Here is a 7,144-nt window from a genome sequence, read left to right as displayed (position 1 = left end):
GCCAATGACGCACACCTGATATTCTTACCTGTTCTGTTATTTGCTGAGTTGAATGTATGTAAATATTTATCTTTATCACCTATCCAGTTTATTCTGCCCTTTTATTCTGCACCTGAATAAACCATGTATATAGTTAAGACAGTGTGTCCTGGTCTTCCTCTATAGAGACACCTGGGAAGGGGAAGCTGCGAGCAAGCTGCAGTTTCCATCTCCAGCACGTATATGCTGCTGGCCATCTCCTTCTATTGGAGAAGGGGGTACACACTCCAGTACGCCTGGGTTACATAAGAATAGCTGGTGAGCCTGAAGAAGGGTGGCTCATGATACCTGTGTCTGGTTTACAAAACCACTAGCAGCACTTCCATCATAATACTTAGGGCTCGTGATCAAGAAGTAAGGCCGAGATGAATTAAATGCTACACCTCTGTGCTCAGTCACCCAGCAAGTCTGTGCCAAGCCCCTTGCTTTGTTTGCCACAGATGACGTATACACCTAGAGTTTGGAGCAGAAGACATAATCAAGCGTTTGCAAACCTTTATAAAAGACCTGTTGTCCTAAGTAAGATAAGAGCGCAGAGAATGAAACGGGCAGGGCATACTGGCAAAACCAATGGCATCTAAGGGAGATTTTGGATGCTGAGGTGGAAGGTATCAGACCTCAAGGCAGACCAAGGCAATGATGGGAAGATAACACACCAACTGGTCTGGAAGAAATAGGTGAACATGTCATAAGCTGGAAGGAGACTGCACAAGGCAGGAGGAGATGAAAGGCTTTAAGTTAGGGTGGGTACAGGCCCTCAAGGTCTGTGAGACAAGAAAGAGAGAGACCTAGAGACCATACACCCATGTGCTCTCACTCAATGAAGTGTAGGCAGCCATAAAAGCTCGAGTTTAATCCATCAAATGTGTCGTTCAGCTGGCCACCAAAATGGGCTTTTTCAGAAAAGCTGGGGGGAGGCATTGGTAAAGTCCAAGCTGAGTAGAAAGAGGGCAGCATCACAGCACTGAACTTAAGAAAAGGGTAGTGTTTAGACCGCAGCAGTTTTTGTCCAACCACATTACAGTCAGCTTCCAATAAAGTTTTCACCCCATGTTCTCCTTTCTCAAATTTAGCTATTGCCAACTCATAAACACTGCCCAGAGCTGGTTACTGGTACTGCGAAGAGACTAACCTCCATGTCTGTGCTTGACCTACAGCTTTTGGGAAAGAAACGCTGGAAATTCAATCTCCCATCACATGGTGCCTTCACTGACTTGAAATCTGCCATTGATTTCATAGACAGAGATGTCTCCGGAAGGCTTTGCATGGCATCGGTATTGCAAATATCCTGATGCACTTAATACATAACCTTCATGTGGGTACAGGAGCGAGGGCCAGAGTGAGGAAGAGCCTGTCGCACTGGCTCAATAGCACAAGTGCACCCAGAGAGGTGGGCTATTGCACAAGCATAATTCTGTAGCTTGGAAAAAGTGGCATGGAAGAAGTTGTCATTGGTGACACAACCTTCATAGGCCTTATGGCCTGACAGCTCCAACTTCTTTCCCAGCTATACAGATGGTCCTATAAAAGTATCACCAAAAAATGCATCATCTCTTATTGGAATCAGAACTCATGGCAGAGGTGATATCTTTTATTAGACCAAGTAGATATTTGCAAAAAAAAAATAAAAAAATTGCAAGCTTTCAGGCACACTCTAGCTTCCTCAGACATAGGAGAATGCAAAGATTGTAAAATTTCTCCTAGGTGAAAATGCAAATTCATATTTCACATGAGAACTGAAGGTGTTGTAAGATCTCCTGGTCGGAATAGTTCATTTTGTGCAAATTAGACTCAGATAAAAGTTGGAACAGCCTTTTCCCCTCCAAGTTGTCTGGTAGCAAGCAGGATGCAGAATCATGTTTCCTTCTGGCGATGATGTTTCATATTTCACAGAAGAGTGGGAAGATGGTATGCTCTCCTGGCCAGGAATTTGCCTCTCATTGGTTTCTCTGTGCAGTTTTGGGGCTGAAATCCATTCAGTGGCCAAGGCGTCTCAAGGTTTCCTTGAAAGCACAGCCTCCTGCCACTCCTTTACAACCATCTCACACATCACACCGTCTTTAGTCCACTGTCAGACCTCCTGAGACGTGGCCTTCCTCTAGGACCACTTCGTCTCTCCTGGGTTCCTCCCACCGCTGGACTTCTCACAGTCACTGTACTCCAGAGGCCCTTGTACACCATGTGTGTTGTTTAGATCCACGCTACGAAACAGCACCAAAAATCGCCGTTTCACTAGGTTAATCGCGTGTGAAAATACACATTGACTTTTTTTATTGTGGGAGGTTTCCATTTATCGTGGCGAGTTAGACCACCTCCAAAATGTTCTAATTTCACCGCGGCCAATTGTTCCACCGGGTTGAATTTTATCGTGAAACTCATTACGTGTAGTCTCGCACACAGCTAAAATTGCTATTTTCCCAGTGTTTTTTTGCTAGTAATAGCACGTTAACCAATGATAACTGTTAAATGCATTATGTGCAAAATAGTAACGGGACTCGTCGCAGTGCATTGCGAGAGTGAAATGAACCCAGAGAATAGTGTTAGCTAGCAAAAGCCAGCATCGTGTACAAGCACCCTAGGTCCAGACTTCTCCAGCAGGAACTCCGCTCCCCTGCCCGAACTCCTTTGCCTTTCCCTGCTGTCTCCCCTTCTTATACCTCTGCCAAGGCAGAACCTCCCAGCCTGCATCACCTCCCTTATAGGCCATTCCCCTTTTCCCCTTCTTTGTAGACAAAGGGGGATCCACGACGGTTATGTGTGCTATAACCCAAGCCCTGTCCAAGAGGGGGCAAAGACTCCACCCCAGTAGAAGTAGAGACCGGACACCTATGAGGTGCATTTGGGAAGATGCAGCAATAGTGCAGAGAGGCTGGTACCTTTGACAGTGTCCTCACTGGTCTGACTGATGACACTAAACACCTGCAAAGCAGGACCCTGTGGCTTAAACCTGCCACCCAGTTGCAAGGAGGCAATCTTCACTGAACTCCAGCAGGAAAGAGATCCACGTACCCTATTGCAGAAGGGAGCCCGTGACATGCTAACGCTGATGAGGAGCAAACTATAATAGGGACCGGAGGAAGCAAAATAGCAACAAAAAATTAGAGCTTTGTTTAGTCTGGGGAAATATCATTTATAATTAGCAACGGGCATCCTGTGGACGTGACGTAACCTATTTTAAGACCAAGGCAATCACGTGACTGGTTATGAGTCTCCTGCGTGTGATTCCCAAACTGCCAATTCATCTCTGGATGTTTGGGTTCTTTTTTTTCTTTTTTCTTTTTTTGCTGTAATTTCAGGAAAAATCCAAAACACAGATTAACTCATATCATCTCTGAGATAATGATGCTCATGCTGGGAATTGTGTCTCTGCAAGTTTTGGTTTCTGTTTGTAATGTGATGCTGATTTCAGGCCAGTCCCTTGATAGACCTGTCTTCTGCTAGCACCGAAGTCCACAAATGCCAGGCACGTGGCAGAATTGGGCATGCAGTTGTCACCACGTGATCTTCCAAATCTCAAGCTACAGACCCACCTGGGATGGGATCTGCTAACATGGGGTCCTTATGACATGACAGGTGCTGAGGTACTGTCAGCAGATCTGATGACCAGGTGGGAGCTTGTAGATCATTTGCCGGGACCTGATTCTGCAAACCTACCAGTGAGGGAATTTCTGTTGGTGCTGACATTTGGGTTCAATCATAGAGGGCTTGCAAGAGATTTGGGCATTGGATCTCAAAAGCCTGAGGTTGGGTTGCCTCTAGAACAGTTGTTCTCAAACTCTAGGCCCTGCTTGGACGATGCCAGCTTTTAGCTCTCACTCCTTGACTATGGAAAAATAATAGAGTAATTCTGTTATAGAGAACTCAGGAAGCTTTTGATACTCCAATTTGAAATCTCTGGGGTTATCTTGTGAAGCAAGTGTAGGTGTTTGCACACCTAACAGTGTGGCACACTTGGAAGTAACTCACAGCACTCCAGGTGCTGTGAGAATCACCGATCTGGGGGTTCACTTGTGCAGCTGGGTGCACAGCAAATGATCTGGACCCACTGAAGCCTACCTAGTCTCCAGAATCGGCTTGAAGGAAAACGGCACCCCGGGGAAACTTGTATTTTGGCCTCTCCCTCTTCTAAGTCAGCAGCGCTGCTGCAGGCAGAGGCGAGGCAGGGATGTGGGGTGCAGTCTGGCGGGGAGGTGGAGCGGCATGGTGCACCAGGTGGGCGGGTGGGCATGCACTGCTGCTGCTGTAGGGGGGCAAGGTGGGCAGACTGCAGCAGGCACCACCCGACCTGCACGTACCCAGCCAGGTCCTCCTGGGGTGGGGAGCAAGCAGGACTGGGCACTGCTTCTCCTGCCTGGAGTGGGGATGGGCCATGGCAAGGTGGGGTGGGGAGAGAGTGCTGCTGTGAGTGCGGGCTGCTCACACACGTGTGTGTGCATGTGTGGTACCCCCTGCCCATAGCACCCCAGGCAGTCACCCATGTTGCCCACCCCTAAGGCCAGCTCCGGATGTCCCCAATAGCAGGCTCCCCTTTGCAAGGTTCCTTTCTCCTCCGACCATCTGCTTTTCTATTAACCCGACGACACCTGAGCAGGACTCTCTATTTGGAGCCAGTACCAGACCAGTGAGCTGGCATGGACGCAACCTGGTGCTGCCTGGCTGAAACTGCTAACCAAACCCCACACAGGTCCACGCGCTATTGCTGGCTTCAATGAGACGTTCTGTTCTCTTGCCCCTTTACTTCGTCTGCTAATAGCTGCTCTGCTGCCCCCCAGAAGTGGCTGCATTTCAGTGATCCCTTCTATTTGCTGGAATTGTTGTTCGTAAAGTGCTTTGAAGCCCTGGATGGGAGCTACCCTCAGAATAAGGATGCTCTGATGGAAACGTAAGGGAGGATTTCCCCCGTTCAGAGCTCTAACTGCACAGGCTCTCATCAGTTTTACGTATTGCCTACAGACTGTAATGAGTTTTGTCATAGACAGACACACATCAAAAATTCAAATGCAGGACTGCTCTGTCTGCCACCTGCCCATCTGGCAAGTGAGATCAGCTGAGTTGAAATGCTTCTTCCATCTAAACACTCTCAAAAAGACGGGAGCCAGAGCCTTCTCTGTCAAAGTCCCCCTGATATGGGATCCCTTGCCTTTCACTTATTAGTGTGCACTATGGGAACAGCCCCATCGTTATCTGTCGGTACATCACCACCTAAACACTTCAAGTAAGGAGCAAGGCTGTGTGCATCCGTGCCACACAAACCGGTGGCACTCGCCTCTCTGCTGAGAGCTAGCCGGAGAATTTTGCACTGCCAAAGTCCTCCGTAAGGTCTGTTTTGAGGATTTCAGTGGAACTGGAGACATGCTTTGGGATGCCAACGGCAAGGTTATCCATAAAGGCCTATTTCTGCTTCTATTGAAATCCATGACCAAACTCTCATTTATAATGGATCATAGGTCGGGTCTGAAATTAATAGTCCTTAAATATTTTAATTAATGATAACATCACCACTTTCCACTTCTGTAACATAGGGCATTGCAGAATCTCCAAACGCACCATAGTTATTGCATGACTGTAAGGCAGACGGTCCTTGTGGTAGTTAGGGGGATATATAAAAACTGCACAACCTGCCATGGAAATAGAGTCACTTCTGAGCTTGAACCCCGCATCTGCTTGACAGTGCGCAGCAAAGCTACTCAAGAGTTTGGTACCAATGCCTGAAGAAGGGTGTTTGTGCCCGAAAGCTTGCAAAGAACTTTTTTCCAACTATTTAGTTGGTCTAATAAAAGACATCACATCTCCCCAAAGAACCTTCCCTGCCTATGTCCTTAGACCAATACGGCTACAACCAACCACACTGCACCTAAAATGAAGATGATGATGGGGGAAAAATAAGAAAAAATGCACTGGAGTTTAGCTGGGGACCTGCAAATGACACCAGTTCTCATATGACAACTGCAATAAAGGAGCCAGATCTTGGGTGCCGGCCAGCAGGCACACAAATGGACTAAGGTGGCTCAGCGTGACACTGTCCCACTCTGGAAAACAAATAATACAAAAGGGTCCTCATCTCATTTGCTGCTTTTTTGTGGCTCAGGTTGAGATGACAGCATATAGTAAGAATAAGCAGGCTCATGGTGTTTAGGGACTTGCACAGGGTGGCATAGGATCACACAGTCTACTTAAATGCCTAATAAGTGGAATAGGATCTGATCCAGAGTCTTTTATGAGGGTCGGCAAGTCAGTTCTATAGCTGAGCTGAAAAAGAGAAGCCCAAAGGTACTTAATACTAGGCTTGTCCATCCTGGGGAAGAATGATCACTATTGTGCGCAGGTCCTGGTATCACCCTCATCCCCAACGCACCTTTGAGGCTAAGCAATATGACTAACATCTGTGCTGGGTCTGTCCAGAAGGAGAAGGGTATGTAGTGCGGTGCTTTGGCTTTAGATCTGGTTATAGGTTGCATATACACACGCCCCACTACACCTTTGTGCTAAAGGCAGGGTCAAGAAGCATGCTCTGCACTGGAAGTGGAAGGCATTGAGCTTTGCATTGGTCCTTAGTCCCTGGGAAAGTTCATCCCACTGCAGGAGGATGGGGGGATGGGCCCTGAGAAAAAGGGCTTTCCAGCAGAAATGAGCTTCACTCTCACTATATTTTTCAGATGGCGTGGGGTCTAACCTTGCTTGCCTCGTGAGAGCTGCCAGGACCCCATTCGAAAGCAATATGGCTGGAAACCAAGAAGCAGATCCAAGCGGCAACACACAAATCAGAGCACACCTTATACATTAAGCAGAAGTCTGATCCGCAAGGAGCCACATCGGCTATTTTGTTCGTACACGGGTTTAAAAGTAGAGCAGCTATGGTGCCGTAAAATGAAGCTCGTCTGGGTTTGCACCCGTGCAAGCCAGACCGGTCTGACGCAGTATTCCTTTCCAAAAGCACACGCGCTACCTCCCATTCAAACATTGCAATAAAAATAATGCAATTAAAAGAAAGTCATTCCATAAATTAAAATAAAAGCTAATGAACGCAAGTCCAATAGATCCCATTCACATGAACGCATCCTAAACATTTTAAGGCTCAGAATTTTTAGATGAGCTGCAACCATTT

Source organism: Alligator mississippiensis, chromosome 1 (genome assembly GCF_030867095.1).
Source record: "Alligator mississippiensis isolate rAllMis1 chromosome 1, rAllMis1, whole genome shotgun sequence".
In the NCBI taxonomy this organism is placed as follows: Eukaryota; Metazoa; Chordata; order Crocodylia; family Alligatoridae; genus Alligator; species Alligator mississippiensis.
This window is presented reverse-complemented; position numbering follows the sequence as displayed.